This window comes from Stegodyphus dumicola, chromosome 10, assembly GCF_044657685.1.
Source record: "Stegodyphus dumicola isolate Sdum_Otavi_A_Nest chromosome 10, ASM4465768v1".
NCBI classification, from domain to species: domain Eukaryota; kingdom Metazoa; phylum Arthropoda; class Arachnida; order Araneae; family Eresidae; genus Stegodyphus; species Stegodyphus dumicola.
In genome coordinates this window covers 144,589,819-144,607,426 of record NC_140777.1, presented here as the reverse complement: position 1 = coordinate 144,607,426, position 17,608 = coordinate 144,589,819, and the positions used below count along the sequence as shown (strand labels likewise).

Sequence of the window (17,608 nt, the reverse complement as noted above, 5' to 3'; positions counted from 1 at the left end):
TTATTCCAAAAAAGAGCCATGAAAAGATTTCAAATCAGAATTCTGCTGCAAATCGCATTTTATGAACATTATTTTTAGAACTATATAACATTTAATTTTAGAAAGATAATTTTTATCGAAATCAGTTTTCTTTCGCTGTCTTACTTGTGAATATTGGAACTAAGCAAATTTTATTTCTTACGTATTTCATAGGTACAAATTCTTGTTTAACCTTAGGGAAGATTTACAGGAACTTTTAGCGCCAGAAATAAGTTACAATTTATTCCTTCGTTCAACTTCATTTTTGGCGGCCGAGCGGTAAAGTCGCTGAACACTGGTAGTTCGGTCCGAGGTTCGAATCCAGCGAAGGGGCTGGCTGCATGGGCGTTTTCGTGGTTTTCTCCATGTGTAACGTGTATACGAGCCAGTTTCCCTTAGAAAGTCCTCCACGAAAGGCATCCCTCCCCTTAGGCAGATAGCCCTAGTGTGCTTTGCCATAATTAAATACACCAACACCAACAACTTCATTTTTGAGTTTGGCTACTAAAACGTTTTAGAAATTTGAAGTACTGCAGAATAAGAACAGGTATAAAATTATAATACATGAAATATTTCAGAGCTCCTTTAGCTTGTTTTTAACTAATGCATATAGAGAAACATATGTGTATATTTAAGTAAAGTTCATGCATTTGTTACTCAGTTTTGATATTGATTTATTATTATACTTCTAATAATAAATCAATGCGAGGCTAGTAATTACAATAATGAGTACTTGCTCCTTATGTATATTTAAATACCTGCTTAAATAAATTTTAGTTAGTAATGATAAATTTAGCAACTAAATCGTAGTACAAAAAATATGGCACTATAAATCAATAACATTCATAGATAGTAATGTTTTCTTAAATTAATAATTCGTTACATACACACACACACACACATATATATATATATATGTATATATAATAAAGTTATTAACATTAATATTTGTTTAAATTAAAATTTATTTAAATAAAATTCAATTAATAATGGCTCATTATATGAATCATATCACCAATGAAATAGGGCACCACAAACTAATTTTACTTACAGCCATCGATATTCCTTTAAAAAAGAATAAATAATACTGCAAATAATTTAACTAAATTAAGAAATAATTTTAAGTTTTTTTAATTAATAACGATAAACGAAGTAAATCGTAATTCAAATGTTTTATGGCACTACCTATCAAATAAAACTTGTGAATCATAGTGCGAATACTTTAATTAAATTATTTGCATTGCGATTTAATCAGCACGCTAAGTAAAGTCGAATACAAATAGGCAACCAAAATTTGCATAAAACGCAATCCCGAAGTCATACCACAAAGCCTTAAAACGCTCCATGCCGGATTTCTGAGACCAGCAATAGTGCCGAGACAGTAAAAGCGGAACGCATGAGCCGAAGACACCATGAAATGCGTTGGAATGCTGTCGGAATGTTGCAAGGTAGTGCAAGACAATCCGCTGTTGGAAGAAAGCTGAATGTGCATCGTAGTGTCGTCAATAGAATCGTTGATCGTTATCGTAAAGGGATCAAAACCTTTGTAGAAGATGTGGGGCTGGATACCGGAGGATTGCTACAACGGCAGACGATCGTTTCCTGTTGTTTTGTGCGAGACACGACAGATAACTAACAGCACGAGAGCTGGCATCACATCTCTCTGCTGCTGCAGGACTGTCCATATCTCGCCAAATGTGTCGCATCGACTGCATGAAGGTGGACTGTACGCCCGACGACATGTGGTTTGTGTTCCTTTATGCCCATCGCATGACACAGTGCGCTTGAATTAAGACCGTGAAACTCGCATTTGGATACCAGAGCTGTGGGGCCACGTACTCTTTACGATTGAGTCTCAATTTAGTATCCAGGACGATTCCGGAAGAGCAATGATATGGCGAGAGCCAGGGACACGCTATCAGGCGCCAGACACCTTCAAAGAAACCACTACTAAGGAGGATGCCTACGGCTGTGATAGCAACAAACGGCCACACCGATCTTTACATGGTTCCTGGTGGCTCCAATAAGCAGTACGATATCACGACAAAATTACATCTACTTTTGCGTCATTTTATCGCTGCAATAGATACCAACGCTATATTTATGGACTATAACGCCAGCCCGCATAGATGTCGAATGATGCGAAGTTATTTGGAGAGTGGAACCATTTCACATCTGCCGTGGCCTTCTAGATAACCGGACCTGAACCCCACAGAGCATATGTGGAACATGTTGGAACGACAGATAGTAGGTCGCAATGTATGGCAAGGTACCTGCTGTGCTCCGTCATGCATCACTACAGGAATGGGCGCTACTCCCCCAACAAGAGATCAAAGACATTATTGCCAGCTTGCCTCGCCGTTGTCAAGCATGCATTTCAGCTAGAGAGTATACCCGTTATTAAAGTGATATTGTCATTGCACATTCTTCAGTTCCATTAGGTATTTCCCGATATGGTAGTTGTAATATGCGTGTTTTTGTATGACTTTGCTTTATTGTTTGCTTGTAGTCTAGTAATGCTACACCAACCTCTCTGATCAATTTCACGCATGTTTCATAAATAGATTTTATTTTATTCTGTGTTCTGCCTTTGTTTCTTATTCTTTGAGCAGGAGTATATGTTAAATAGTATATAATTATAAAGTAATTTTAATAAGTAATATTTAATTTAATGTAGAATAATTTGAATGTAATTTATTAAATATTATTACTAAATTGTATTTCAAAATCTATTTGCATTTAAGCCGTTCCTGAACTTCTGAATGCAACGGCATGTATCAAACGTGTGCTAAATAAATGAAGTTCAAAAAGGCATCATTAAAAACATTGTTACAAAAAAAAATCTTTATGCAAATGCTTATGTGTCACGCAAAATGCTTCACTTCTTGTCTGTCAGTACTCTACAAATATTAAAAAAGAAAAAAAAAAAAGAAAGAAAAGAGAGTTGAGGATTATCGTTCTTCTAAATCTTTGTTTATCTTTGGAATGCAATTAATAGAAGCGCACACACCCAGTACTTACTTCAGAAAGGGAATAACACTTCGTGCAGGAGTTAGAAAACCATGAATTTCAATAGATTCTTCTTTTTATCAAGTCATGTGACAATCTGGTCCGTATACCAGAATTACCAGACTGGATTCGAACTGGACATCTGAAACTGAAAATTACATTTTAGAACCTGGAGTCAGAGAAAAACATTTATAAAAAAAAAATCTAGAAACCTTGCAATTTTTTTTTTCCATAGAAATCAATAGCTCAAAGCAGCGTTAGCCCAGAAAGCTATTAGTCTCGAAATGAGATTTTGCGTTGAATCACTATAAAAGTCTGAACCAGTTTTCAGATTATTGCCACCAAATATTATCGCCCAGTATTATATTTAAAGAACTAAATAAAAAGAAAATCTGAAAGCTTCAGATTTTATATTACGCCTAAAGTTTTTTTTTAACATTTTATGTGTTACCTTTATTTTTTAAATATCATGTTCATCGCACTTAAACTACGTAAAATTCAATTCAGTAGCAATACCAAAAAATATTTAAAAATAAAAATATTTTTAGAATTTCCGATAGATAGTGTCGCGAGCTGGAGATAAGAATGTCTTTTTCCATGCAGTGTTCTCATTGATCGCTTTGAAATCGTTCAGTTTGTTAACCAGAAATTAGTTAAAGTTTTACAAAATATGAAATAGGTAATGCAACAAATTCAAAATTCGGGCTTCTAAGTGCGCACATTCGGGTGGAGGATTATGTTATTCAGAATTTGATGGCTCTGCCTACCGTCGTTTTCTCAACAATGCGAGAAACATATATAGAGTGATGTAGATTTAATTTTTTTTAAACTTGATACAGGGCAGTAATATTTAGTGGCAACAATCTGAAAAGTGGTTCAGCCGTTTATAATGATTCAACGCAAAATTCTGTTTCGAGACTTCACTCCTTTGAACTAATAATGAAGAATTTGCATGAATGTATGTTTGTATTTCGCACTGTGAAAAAACAACGGTACCTAGAGCGATCAAATTTTGAATAACGTAGTCTTCCACCCGAATATGGACATCTGGAAGCCTCGCTAAAATGGACAAATAGCGATCTTCTCTGGACGTCGTGGCTCTTGGATGGCCTTGCCTAGGCTTTCTCTTGATGGATCCAATATCCTGGAACTGTTTCCATAGGTTACACACGACGCTGAGCGTTAAATTAAACTCTCTACATATCTGGACCTGCGATTGGCCTACCTCTAGCCTCCTCGTAATTCGCCACCTCATTCCATCATCTAAACGTTGGTGGTTACTCATTTTTATTGTTCGAATGTAAACTTAACTGACTGCTGCAAAATAACACCAAGAAATTCGCCGAGGTGTGCTAGCGAACGCAATTCGTTTTACGCTCCACGCGGTTATAAAACCTGTTTTTCTGCTGGCTTCGCCTACACACACGTGTGCGCTTACGTATTTGCGGTACAAGATATGTATTTTTATACCCTTAGCCTGTCGAGTGATTTTCTGCGAATGCCTTTAAAACTGTCGCTAGTTTTGGACCGAACTTCCCGTAAAATGTCGCGAAAATAACCCTAAACCTCTGAAAATTGTCAAGCAGTTCTTTTGTTATTTCCCATCCCTCCCAGAATTTTACTTCAATGATTCCGCTAACTGAGATTGATTGCTCTATATTGTTCGGTAGCTGTGAGCTCTCAAGAGAATTGCAAAAGGCACAAGCGTCTAGCCCCTCAGATACTAGTTTCCTCCCGATTCCTCCCTGATCATTTGCGCAGATTCACGCGCAGTGTGTTTACTCCAAGGAGCTCGGCGTGGTCAAAGCCGATTGTTTTAACATGCCGTGTGTTTAAAACGTTACGAACTGGGTGCGCATTACTGAGTGTAAATTAATTTCTTTTGTTAGTTTTTCAGAAATAGTTTTCTTTTTAATTGGTATACATATTTATTTGTTCAGATGTTTTATTATAAATCTTTACATAAAGGAAGAATTCATGATTTATTCGTCTACAGATCATCACCCAAAGCTATTAGAGATAGAGATATCAAAACTTAGGAGCTTATTCCTTTTGTACCGAAGATGTCATTTAAGAAGCAATTTTTTAAGATTCGGTGGGCAAAACGTGTTTTTATGCTTTTTCATATAAGGAAGAAACAGATGTACATAAGGTTATTGCTTTAAAATGTATGGAATATGAATACCTGAAAACCAATTTCTATGTTTTCAAAATTCGGCCCCGAAGGGGGGGGGAAACGTGTTCTTCACATATTCCTTCACACACCAGATATCCATAAGACAAACTTATGAATTATTGCTGTAAAATGTAAGGAATACGAATAAATGCTGACATCAACATGTGTGGGGAGGGGGACTGATTGGCATAAAATACAAGTTTATATAATGTACAAGTAAGCCTTATTAAAGGTACACACCAGAAATATAAAGCTAGTTAGTATAAAAAAAAAAAACTTAAGGTTTCTATTATTTAATGTTATTAATAATTAAAACCCCAAAATAAAAATGTAGCAGCATGTGGCAATTCAAAAAACTGTGATGAGATTGTTACAATGTTCAGTTAATTTTAAACAATTCTACACATAATAAAATGGCCAGTGCACAACATGTGAATGAACATGGGGTTGAATAATTAGAAAATAAAAAACTTGACAAACATTAAATAGTAGAAAATATTGCTTACTGTTCAAATTTGGGATTGACTCAGTTTCTTCAAAATATATTTATTTACATTAAAACGTTTGGTAATAATCTATTGACTGAATAGTATAAAAGTCAATGAATAATTGATTATATGGACAATATTTGGTATTGTTGAACTTGGGGGGGGGGAGAAGAAGACAGTAATGCAAGGAGGATGAACAAAAATAGACTTACTCATTAATCACAGAATACATCAGCCTATCACGAGGACCTGAGATAAAGGTTCAAAACCCTGTGCTGACCTTCTACATCTGTTCCTGATCATTTTAAGGATCAGAGTTGGAATTATCTTATTACTAAAGAGAAGTTCTGAAGAATGAGAGAGAGAGAGTATTATATAAATAAGAAAAAAAATATCATCTGACACATATAAAACACATACAGGCATTCATTATTTGATGTTCAGATTTTGAGCGTGAAGGTGCATTTGCCCCTCGCTCCCTATTTTAACTTCTCTAATTTTTCTTGTCCTTTATGCTTGATCAGATAGCCTGGCTCAGTAAAAGTAGGCGGCCAGTGCAACATTGATTAAAAATTCAGTTATAACCATGTGCAGTGCTGATAAGGACCATGTGTTTCTGAGACTCCTTCTCCTTTATTTTCTTCTTTCTAGGTATTTCTTTCTCCTGATGATGAGGGACCTTTAGCTGCCCTCGAAATCAATTGAGTGTTTCACTATATTTACGCTAAATACAAGGTTGTCTTTACGATTTTGATTCACTTACAGGCAGTTGAAAGAAGATATTTTAGATCGTAAAAATGGACAAAAAGAATTGTGAATAGGTACTAATGACTATTGTTAAAATACAGTGGCTCCGAAAAGTGTTAGTACACTTATGATTTTCATTGAAATAGGGCTCTATCCATTAATCAAAAGTAAACTTTCTGAATGAGACTTTAATAATAAGATTTATAATCTATTTGTAACAAAATTACATGAAATATTTTTTAAATATAGCAAAAATTCATTTTTAAGAAATTAATAATCAAAAAATGACAAACATTTTATCTCACAAAAGTCTTCGTACACTTCAAAAAAAAATCTTGACATATTAGTAAATATTTTCATTTTTCGTTAAATTAATATCAGTAGGATATCCTTTAGCATCCACAACAGCTTTTAAACATCTGGGAATAGATTTTACTAGTTTTTTTTTGGGGGGGGTTAATTTCTGTATTAATGTTCACCCATTCTTTCCATCATGGCTGTTTTGAGTTCGCTTTTCATTTTGATGTTGTGATTTCGTATTCTAACCTGCAGCTCTTTCCAAATGTGTTCTATGGGGTTTAAATCTGGCGACTGAGGTGGTGTTTTCAAAACCTGTGGATTATAGAGACACTACTGGCAAACGTTAAGAGCCGTATACTTAGGATCGTTATCATGATTAAAAATAAAGTTGTTTCCAATACCCAAATTTTGGGCTGATAATTTTAAATTGTCTCTTAAATATTGAAATAAAAAGAATGATTCATTATGCCATCAATAAATACCAAATTACCTAGTCCTGATGCTGTCATGCCCCCCCCCACAAGAACACCTCCAACTAACACCATGCTTAACTGTTCCAAATAAGTTCTTAGAATGAAGTTTCTCATTTTTTCTTCTCCATACAGTTATTCGACCATCGGAACCAAAAATGTTAAATTTGCTTTCGTCAGCAAATAGGACATTATTCCAGTACGTTTCGGGTGTATTTATCATTGATTTTTGCGAATGCTTTCTGTTTTTCTCACTAACAAAATTATTTTTACGGGCAGAACGCCCATGTAATCCAGTTTCTCTGAGAACTCGTTGAACAGTTTCAGGTGAAATCGAAGTTGAAAACTTTTACAGAACTCAAACGTGGCTTTTTACAAATTTTCTAAGAATAAATCCCTCATCACGTTTAGTTAACTTTCTCGGTCGACTTTTTCTTACCTTGTTTTCAATCCAATTTTCTTCTTTAAAGCATTTTATCACATACTGCACTGTAGAATGGGGTAAATTAACTAATTTATTGATATTGCGAATTTATTTACCACTACTATGGTGAAAAATGATCAATTTTCGAATGCTGTAATTTCGTTACGACTGCGACCCATTTTTCAATAATAAATAGAATATTATGAAGTAAACAGTAAACAATTAAAGCAAACGATTTTTTAAGTGCCACCAGAATGTAAAAATTAAAAAAAAGCAACTGATTATTCTAATTTTGATTTTATCCAAAAATATTTCAGTGTACAAAGACTTTTGCGAGATAAAATGTTTATCATTTTTTGATTATTAATTTCTTAAAAATAAAGTTTTGCTATATTTTAAAAATATTTCATGCAATTTTGTTACGAATATATTATAGATCTTATTATTAAAATCTCATTCAGAAAGTTTACTTTAATGGATAGAACCCTATTTCAATGAAAATCATAAGTATATGAAAACTTTTGGGAGCCACTGTATATATTTTTCACTAGATGTGTTAAGTTTCTTCAGTGAAATTATGTGTAAAATTTTTGTGATCCAAAATAATTTTTAGAACTGTATTTTTGTCTTCATTCTGTGAAGTTACTGTAGAAGTTTTTGTAAGTTTCTTTTTCGTTTTGTATTTGAGAATCTTTTGGGTATTATATTTTTATTAGGTGGAACATCTTTATTAGCAGTTTGGGAAATGTATTTCTTGCGCATTTAACACATCAGCAGCTTCTAGTTTTAGTGGTGCTGATTTTAGAATCTTGTTTAACACATCACATTGTTTGTGAGATTTTAATGAATCTACTAATTCTAAACATGTTTGTTATAGTTCATTCGGCTAATCTTTGGAATATGGTACCAGGTAGTTTGGCGACATTTTGGTAAGGCGATAAAAGTTACTAGCTAGGACTTTAGCAGTGTACATGGATAAAGTCAAGAGTGTGCGCAATGCCATTTTTGTGCAATTCTGGGATTTTTTTTTTTTAAGTGAAAATAGGTCGACATGTACATGGACGATACCGTGTATGTGCAGTTCTTAAAAACGCGGCAAGCAGTGGGCGATTCTGCACTTTCTCTCAATTTCGCACCTAATCTTCGTTATGATTAAACATTTTTGTTCCATAAAAGTTCTAGTATAAGCATAATTCGGCTAGCAGATTGTTGTTACAATGAAATGTTGAGTAAAAAAAAAAAAAAAATGCCTTTACTTCGTGAAAACAAAATGGCGTCCAAAACAAAACTAGCAGGTTGCTGTAGCAGAGTTGGTCGCCAAATTTTTGCCAAGTTACCATAATCCAAAGATTAACCGTTCATTTTTTCTGTGTTCCACATCACATTGTTTGTCAGATTTTAATGAATCTACTAATTCTAAACATGTTAGTTCATTCTTTCTGTGTTCCAGTGAGAGGGTCTGTGATTTTTTTTTTGGCTACTTAATTCAAAATTCATTTTCATCATCTATACTAAGTGGATAATTTATTATGCATTGTAGTTGTAGTATAAGTAGTAGTATTTTTAGTGTGCTGATGTAAGTAATGTATTTAATAAGTAGCAGTATTTCTAGTGTGCTTGCACATACTCCACCTAACATATAAGGTATTTCTCCCGCCTTCTTGGTGTGGTGGTCTGCACACTGGGCGCATATTCCAAAAGTCTGCGGTTCAATTCCTAGCGAAGCCATTGCTAATTTTTCAATCTCTCTTGCTTCCAATGTAAAATTCTAATGTCTGTATAGTGGCGCTCGAACTAAAAGGGTGTTAGATGATTGTCCTCCACACCCAGGATTTGGTGATTAGGTCCCATGAAAACTCCAGTCGTCCTTTAAAAGGGGGAGATAAAGTATTTCTCCCACCTTCTTGGCATGCCTTCATGGTGTGATGTGTATCCAGAGGTCCGCGGTTTGATTCCTGACGAAGGTGTTGAATATTTTTCATCTTGCTTGCTTCCACAAAAATACCTAATATCTCTACAAACTGATGAATCAATACAGCTGCATACATATCAATGAATGCATATATTACACTCGGTGCACTGTATGTGACATGTACAAGTTTTGTTACTTTCATGTATAGTGTATATTTCTGTATTATGTGTTTATGAAACAGACCAGCCATTCTCATTCTGTATTACTTATAAACATAGTGTTTCATTTGTTTTCTGTCTGATTCTTAAATTCCAAATCTTACTTGTTAATTTACCTTTATTTGCTGTAATTAAGCGATTAATCATTTTATCTCTTACAAATTTCATAATACAAATATAGTGTTCATAATATAAATATAGTGTTATTTCATAATATAAATATAGTGTTATCCAATCTCTTAAATTTTTTTGCATGAAGATAAATATATTTTAATGTTCGGTGCATCCGTTCGATGTGCATGTTTGTGTTAACACCACTGTGAAGTCTATAACAGTATGCCCAGCTAGATGTATTTTGTAAATAATATGTTTCAAAGTAATTTGCAAATGCAATAGTGTCAGGATCTTAAGTAATTTTATTGCTGCTTCTGTCAGTATATGAAAAGTATGAATGTCTTGTTCTTCTAAGAGAGATCTAATAATTTTATATGTTTTTGCCTGTTTTTCAACACCATTGATTTTTTTAAAAATTGTTTCTCCAGGCTCTATCAATCTGCCATGCACAAAAAAGACGTTTCTGTAGTAAACCCATTTCAGACACCCAAGCATTAAAAAAAGATTCAGCCATATCAGACATAAATATTTGTGGTTGTATTTGCCCAACATTTTCTTTAATACATGAAAAAAAAAAATAATAATAATAATAGCACTGGCTGATCACATCGATTAGAAACTTAAAATGCACACAGGAATCTTTGGTGTAAATCATCTATTATAAGTAAAGTTATGAAATCTGTATGCATTCACCCCATGTGTACCATCAATACATATACAAGTCAGAACAAAATTTTTTCAGTATCTCTCTTTGTGCTTCTGTCATCATTATCAAAACAAAATCATTTCCTTTTAGAAATGAATATTGTGTACAATATTCACTCATGCTATCTTGATCCCTGGGTTTTATAAAATGAAATGCATGGATGTTCAGGATTTTGCATTTGAGGTACCCACGCATCTACACAAACCTAATCATTTTCATGTTTAACAGAATTAGAAGACAAATTGAAAGATTTTTAATGTTATGTAAATCTTGTTTTGCAAGTAAATGAACCCTCTCAAGACCAGCATCTAATTTCATCTAAAATATTATCCAGAGAAATTTTTGCAGCTATCTTTGATGCAATATTTTTTTATTTCATCTGTTGTTAAAAATAAGTAACCTAAATCATTCCAATGGCCTATATGTATTTTCTGATATGACACTACACATTTGCCATCTGTATGTTCTGTTACTTTTAATGCAGCTGGGCAATATGCATTTATTTTATTGCTACCAAGGATTTTTAAGTGACACAAACCTTTACTTTCTGATATAAAATTTCCTAAACAGTGGCATTACACCATGTATATTAAATATGCTTACTCCATAAGAAATTTTGTCTTCATATTATTTTCAATTTCTGCCTTCCATGCCAAAAAATCATTAAATGAATTAAATTCTAGCTCAGTATGATTCAAATCAACATCATGAACATTATTGAAATGAAATATTATTTCTCGCTTTTCAAAATTAGCATAACATACAGGACACACATAATTACCTGTTAGAAGTATGAATTTTATTTTGATGATATTTCCAATTTTTTAGGTCACTAAATTTCAGATGGCAGTCCTCACATTTGTAGCTTGGTGATCGACCACTTTTTAAAGAATCATTAATGTAGTATTATTAGAGTGTAATGTGTTGGTATGCCGTTTCAAACTGCATTTATTTTGGTACGTTTTTAAGCAATCAGAGCATACAAAATTACTCTCAGCCACACTAAAATTATTTGCACAATCAACCAGTTTTCAGAGACTCAATTAATGTAGTATTATTGTAATGAAATTTATATGCATCGCGTTTCAAATTGTATCTATAGTTGAAAGTTTTAAACAATCACGGCAAACAAAATCACTCTGAGCTATACTAAAATCATTTGCCCAATGAACCATATCACTCACAACACAACCAGAATTATCACACTGAATTATCGCTCATGATTACTCCTTCCTAATTTTGATTCGATTTAGAATCAAAAATACCTTCTGAGGAAACAGAAGTACTTGGCCCTGAAAGGGGCAGTTTTTCTTGATTTTGTGCAGAAAATATAATAATCAAAGCAAAATAAAAAAAGAAAGCTGTATCTGCAATCACACGCTACAATACACAATCTTTGCTACCACAGCAGGGCAAAGACCAGAGTAAATAATAGTAAATACGAGGCGCCTTCAGCAAAATGACGACATGCGCAATAATGTGCGCAGATGTTCAGGGAGGAACCAGGAGGAAACTAGCGTGTGAGGGGCTAGACGCTTGTGCAAAAGGCTAGACTCTCCGTGATGATCGTCTTAATGCCGCAGGCTATAGCTGCGAAACTTGAAAGTTTCCTTTCCTTAAACAATCTTATCTCTACATATCTTCTCTACATATAATAAAAGAAAGAGTCTGTCTGTGTGTGTGTGCGCCTTTCGTTCGCGCTGCCCGTAAGCTAATAGACCCACGGCTACGAAATTTGGTACATAGGTACATCTACACAAGAGCCAGTGCACTTCGAAGCGATTTTTTCGAAGTTCGAATTCGAATTTTTTTTATTTCATGTTTTGTGACGAAATCGTGTCATTTTGAAACATAATGGGCTATAGGAAAGCGAGATTTTACTCTACACACTCCATTTTCACATCGTCATGAAACGTAGGCACTTAGCTATTTTACGAACTTAAAATAAATTTCGTGTTTCAATAAATCGATTAAATACGAATTTATTTAACAAAGGGAGCTTAACACTTTTTCAATGGGATTTTTTCTAAAAAAGTTTATTTTTAAAAATGTACAGTTTATTTTTCTTTGCTATTTGTACACGTTAAACTTTCATCCTTGCGAATGCTTTTACAAAAAAAATTTTGGAAAAATGATAATTTAATTTGTATTTTTAAAAGATTTTTTAAATGAAGCTTCCGAGTACATTTCTCACATCTCACATCTTTAAAAGTGTGATTTTGGCAACAATTTTACTGTCTTATTGTTGTTGATAGATTTTTGATGAAATCGCATCATTTTGAATAGTTTCATTCTTTTAGAAATATGGGTTTGGCAACAATTTTTCATCGTATTTCTTATGTCACTGTTTTTAAGAGATTGGCATATTTCATTGTCATTTTTATATAAATATAATATATTTTTATTGATTTTCTTTGATAAAGTTGTTTTGTGGAGTAAAATTCTGCGCGGAATTTTATGTTTTTTGAGTTGCTTTCATGTTATTTTTTTGCTTATTTCACTGTTTATAAGATATTGAAAAGTTTTGCATGATTTTTGTTCTTCTACGGAAAGTTGGTTAATTTTTTAATTAGGATAATTAATATTTGTATTAAGAGATATAGCTTATTTCATTGTAAAATTTTCCCTTGAAAACATAAGATAAAATATCATTAATTATACTTTGCTTTTCAGAATTTTTTGTTTTTTGCATACCTTTATTTTATTTATTGCTCATTTCACTGTTTTTAAGATATTGAAAAGTTTTGACTGATTTTTTTAGGAAACTAAGTTCTTAACCTCCTTTATACCATTTGAGTTCTTAAGATTTTGCAAAGGGAATTTGCTTAATTTATTTATTAGGATAATTAATATTTGTATTAAGGGACATTGCTTATTTCATTGTAATTTTGTTATACGTAATAACTTTTTTTATGAAGTTGTTCTGCAGAGTAAAATCCTACGCAGTTTTTAAATTTAAAGTTTGGAGTTCCCTTCATCCATTTTTCCGGTACATTTAAAAGCCAGACGAAGGCTCGCAGCGAAGCTGCTAATTTTCAAATAAATTGGTTTTAAAATTTACCCGGTAAAATTTTAAATTATTACGCATTTTTAACCTAAGTAACCTAAATCTGTATGTCACTGATTATCACCGGAATTTCAATGCAGACTGATTAAACTGCTATCACTAAAATTATATTCTGACAAATATCTGGTGCAATTTTCATTCCTTCTGAGATATTGTTGAAACATTTCGTATTATTTCCGATTTTCTGTATTTTTGTCATTAATTAAAAATCTTTAAAACCTTCAGCATTTTCCTATATTCTTCAACTGCAGGCAACTAATAATTATTTTAAATAATTTCTTTTTTCCTTAATTATTACGTAGTTTTAAGAGAGTAATAAACGAAATATTTAGGTGTTTTTTAAGGGTGATAATATTAATATTAAATTTGCATTTTATTTTTTCATATACATTCAAGATATTCAGAAAGGGAATTATAAATTGAAACCGTTTTCAGTGTATCATAAATTTATTGATTCAAAATAAAAATTCTTGCTTTCCTGTCCAAGAAACACTAGTAAATTTTATCTGAAATAGGAAAGATGAGACATATTAATAACAAACAAAACAATTAATTTGGAAGTCAAAAAAACAAAAATCAGCGTTATTTTCAAATTTTCACAGGACTAGTTTCGATGGTTTTACCGAACCATCATCTTCAGCTGCAAAAGCGCAAATGAACCAGATAAGATATAATGAAAATTAGATTGTGAAAATTTGAAAATATAACGCTGATTTTTGTTGTTTGAATTCCAATTTAATGTTTGTTCGGCTTGTTATTGTATCTTAATTAAACAAAGTAATGTTGTTACTTATTAGCTTACAATATAATTTATTCAATATGGTATTTTTGTAAAGAAAGAGTGTTGCTGTACATTTGGTAAAGTATAAATAAACATTTCATTTAATAATTATAAAAGTTATTAATTATTTAATAATTAATCATAAGAATATGAATAATTAAATATTTTTTCGGAGATATATTTTCCGGCGATATTTTTTTTTCTAGGGATCCCAGCATACATTTTTGAAGCATTATGCTCTAAATAAATGTCTTGTTTAAACATAGCATTTATTGTTGACAAATCTCCAACCAAAGGAAATACCTTACTAGGAAGGATATTCAAACAAAAATTTTTATTAGAATAAATATTTTCGTTATTTTAATACTACTAATAATATACAAACATTAGTTTAAGTTCACTACAGTTGAGTGAATAAGATTGCTGGATGTTGGTATTTTGTTGTTGGCAACCGAACAGTTTAGCTGCTTGTGGTCTTTATGATTTTCCCGATGCGTAACGTGAATTCAAGCCAATTTTATTTAGAAAATTGCCCACGAAGGTGTTCTCTTAAAGCAGATAACCCATGACTTCTTAAAAATTGTAAAATATAATCTGTTGATATTTTCCGTTATACGATAACACGAAGAAAATGATTTCCTATACGAAACGTATGATCAACGCTGTTATTGCCCGCCGTTTAATTAAATGCATCCATCTTATTATTCCTTACAATTTATTTTCCTTTTTCAAAGAAAGTTTGATTTCAGTAAAATGTACTATTTACAATGTGTCATTATATTTTGCTCGTTTTTTATGCAAATATTCAAATTCAGATAGGTATTGCGCAAGGTCCATACAGTGAAAAGGTTCGCGCATAAGAGGAAAAACGCGTTGAATGGTCAACCACATCGTGACGTCACAGGGAGACCTCTGTTGCTTTCTCTCTTACTACGAGGGTAGAAACTACGGTAGGCGCTTGAAACGAATTTGCGCTTATTTGACTGTTCTTATTTGCTAGGTGTTTACATTAAAATGTTAAAGAAGAATATTAACTAAATCATAATTTAACATGTATAAATATCTAATAAACATTTTTTATCGACATACATACGACTTTTGAAATATATATTTAAAACTAAACGTATCGAATAAATACGCAAATCAATGAATGAACACTAACCTGAAAAATAAATTTGCATTGTACATACCCTTATTTCTTTGACATATTTTGTACTTGAGCGTATAATTTTTAAGACAGTATATAAAGATATCTTATAAAAATAAACTTTGAATAATTTAAACCGAGGGCAAATTAAGTTCAGAACCCAAATTATGTGCTGTAAATTGCATAAGTTTAGTGGCTATATTTATTAAATTCTAAACATAATCTAAGCTAATTCAAATATCATACTGAATAAGGAACTGGCACATGAATTCGCAAATGCTATTGTAAAAAAACAAAATAGATTTTTGTAGTTGCAGATTTTTTTATGTCACAATTCGCTTTTTCAGAATCAAAAATATTTTTATTTATTTATTTTACATTATGAAGATGTATTATATATATACATATAATATTTTACACTAAGATATATGCATTTATATATATATATATATAATATATACAAATATTATGAGATGAATGTTTAAAAAAAATATATATATCAGATAATACGTAATACAAAATATATTTTTCTTTCCAAAAGTAACCAGGTATTTGCATCTAAAATTTAGTCTAGTTACGTAATTTGGATCAGTTCTGTTTAATAAAAAATATTTCTTTCAACAGATATGCTGAATACACCATTTTTTCCGCAGCTAAGCTTTGCTTGAAGAAAAATTTTAAGTATTCCTTACAACGGTTAGGCTAAAAAAATAGCGCACCTAAGATAACAAAACAAAAGATAGCTCGATTTATATTCAGTTAAAGAAATAATTTTTTGATATTACGAAATTATTTTCTTCAATTTATTTTTTCTTTTCCGCGTTATGTCACAGTTTTCGTCGACTGAATTTAGTATTCTTTTTTGTGCTTTCGAATATTTTTTATTAACTAATTTTTGATTTAAAGTCCTTAATCGTATGAAAGTTCGAATTCTAGCAAAGGACTTAAGTAAGTTTTCATCTGTGTCGGAAAACTGCTGTTTAAGGGTTTTGACAAAGTCCTTTATAATATTTTCTCCCTTTCTTAAAGTGGAACCGTTGATAATTAAAAATTGTTCTTCCATTTTATGGACCTGCGTTTTCCACTCTTCAGAGGGTTGAATTAGTCCTCCATGAGACAGATGTTGTATCCACGACGAAATACAATTTGGATCTTCTTTCAGTTTATACGCAGTAAAATGGGCAGAACATATCCTAGAAGAATTTGCATTCCATTTATCTTCTCGACGGCAAAGATTTATCCACTTCCTTCTTAATGTAGGATCACTTGGAAATTTATGATAAACTATGCGCTCAGATAAATTTTTAATTTTTTCTAAACTGTTGTTGCAAAGAGCAACGGCACATCGCATTCCAGGCATCTAGTAAAATTGAACAAAAGAAAGAATTTCAGAATCGTTTTTCTGCACTGTAAGCATTCCATAATATAATATAAAAATATTCGGTAAATATTTTAACCTTTTGATATAGAAAACTATGTTATATTACATTAATATGTATATATGTAACTTTTTAAACATTTTTTAAATACTTTTTTATAAACTTTTTTAAATTCTTTTTTGCATTTAAAGAATTATTTGAAATTTATTAATTACGAATTTCACCTTTTGGTCTTTGTGAAAAGTAAATTTCTTACTTTATGTCTTTACTGATAATTTTTTAACAACTAATGCGCGGAAATACTAGACATGTTTATATTTTGTTTTAAAAAAAAAAATTGTAATTTCACATATATACACATTTTTGTAATCTTTATTCTGTAATTTAAGCTGTTTTGGCACAAATAGATATACAAAATTCGTCTATAAACAAGCTCTGAACTTAAGCTTGTTATTTTACAATTAGTACTGAAGATAAAATATTTGATAGTATAAAACAGAAGTGAATATTACGTAACATTAAAATAAAACAAAAGTACTGAAATTTTACTAACCTTGAAGAAAATATTCTCACTGACAGAGGACTTCACAGAAGTTCAGCATTCGAAAGCAATGACTTGGCGTTTCCCTTAGACTCGTATATCACGTAGGCC

At 31.8% G+C, this 17,608-nt stretch overlaps 1 protein-coding gene across 5 annotated transcripts in view; it reads right to left on the bottom strand.

Moving 5' to 3' along the window:
• Positions 1-17,608, bottom strand: part of LOC118193305 (uncharacterized) — a 160,132-nt gene that overhangs the window by 102,462 nt on the left and 40,062 nt on the right. For 4 of the 5 annotated variants that reach the window (XR_015043572.1, XM_085825641.1, XM_085825643.1 and 1 more), the window contains exon 2: positions 3,040-3,175. The exons of the other annotated variant lie outside the window; for it this stretch is intronic. The gene's annotated coding sequence lies outside the window, so the exon portion shown is untranslated. The remainder of the gene's footprint in view (positions 1-3,039; positions 3,176-17,608) is intronic. 5 annotated transcript variants of the gene reach the window in all.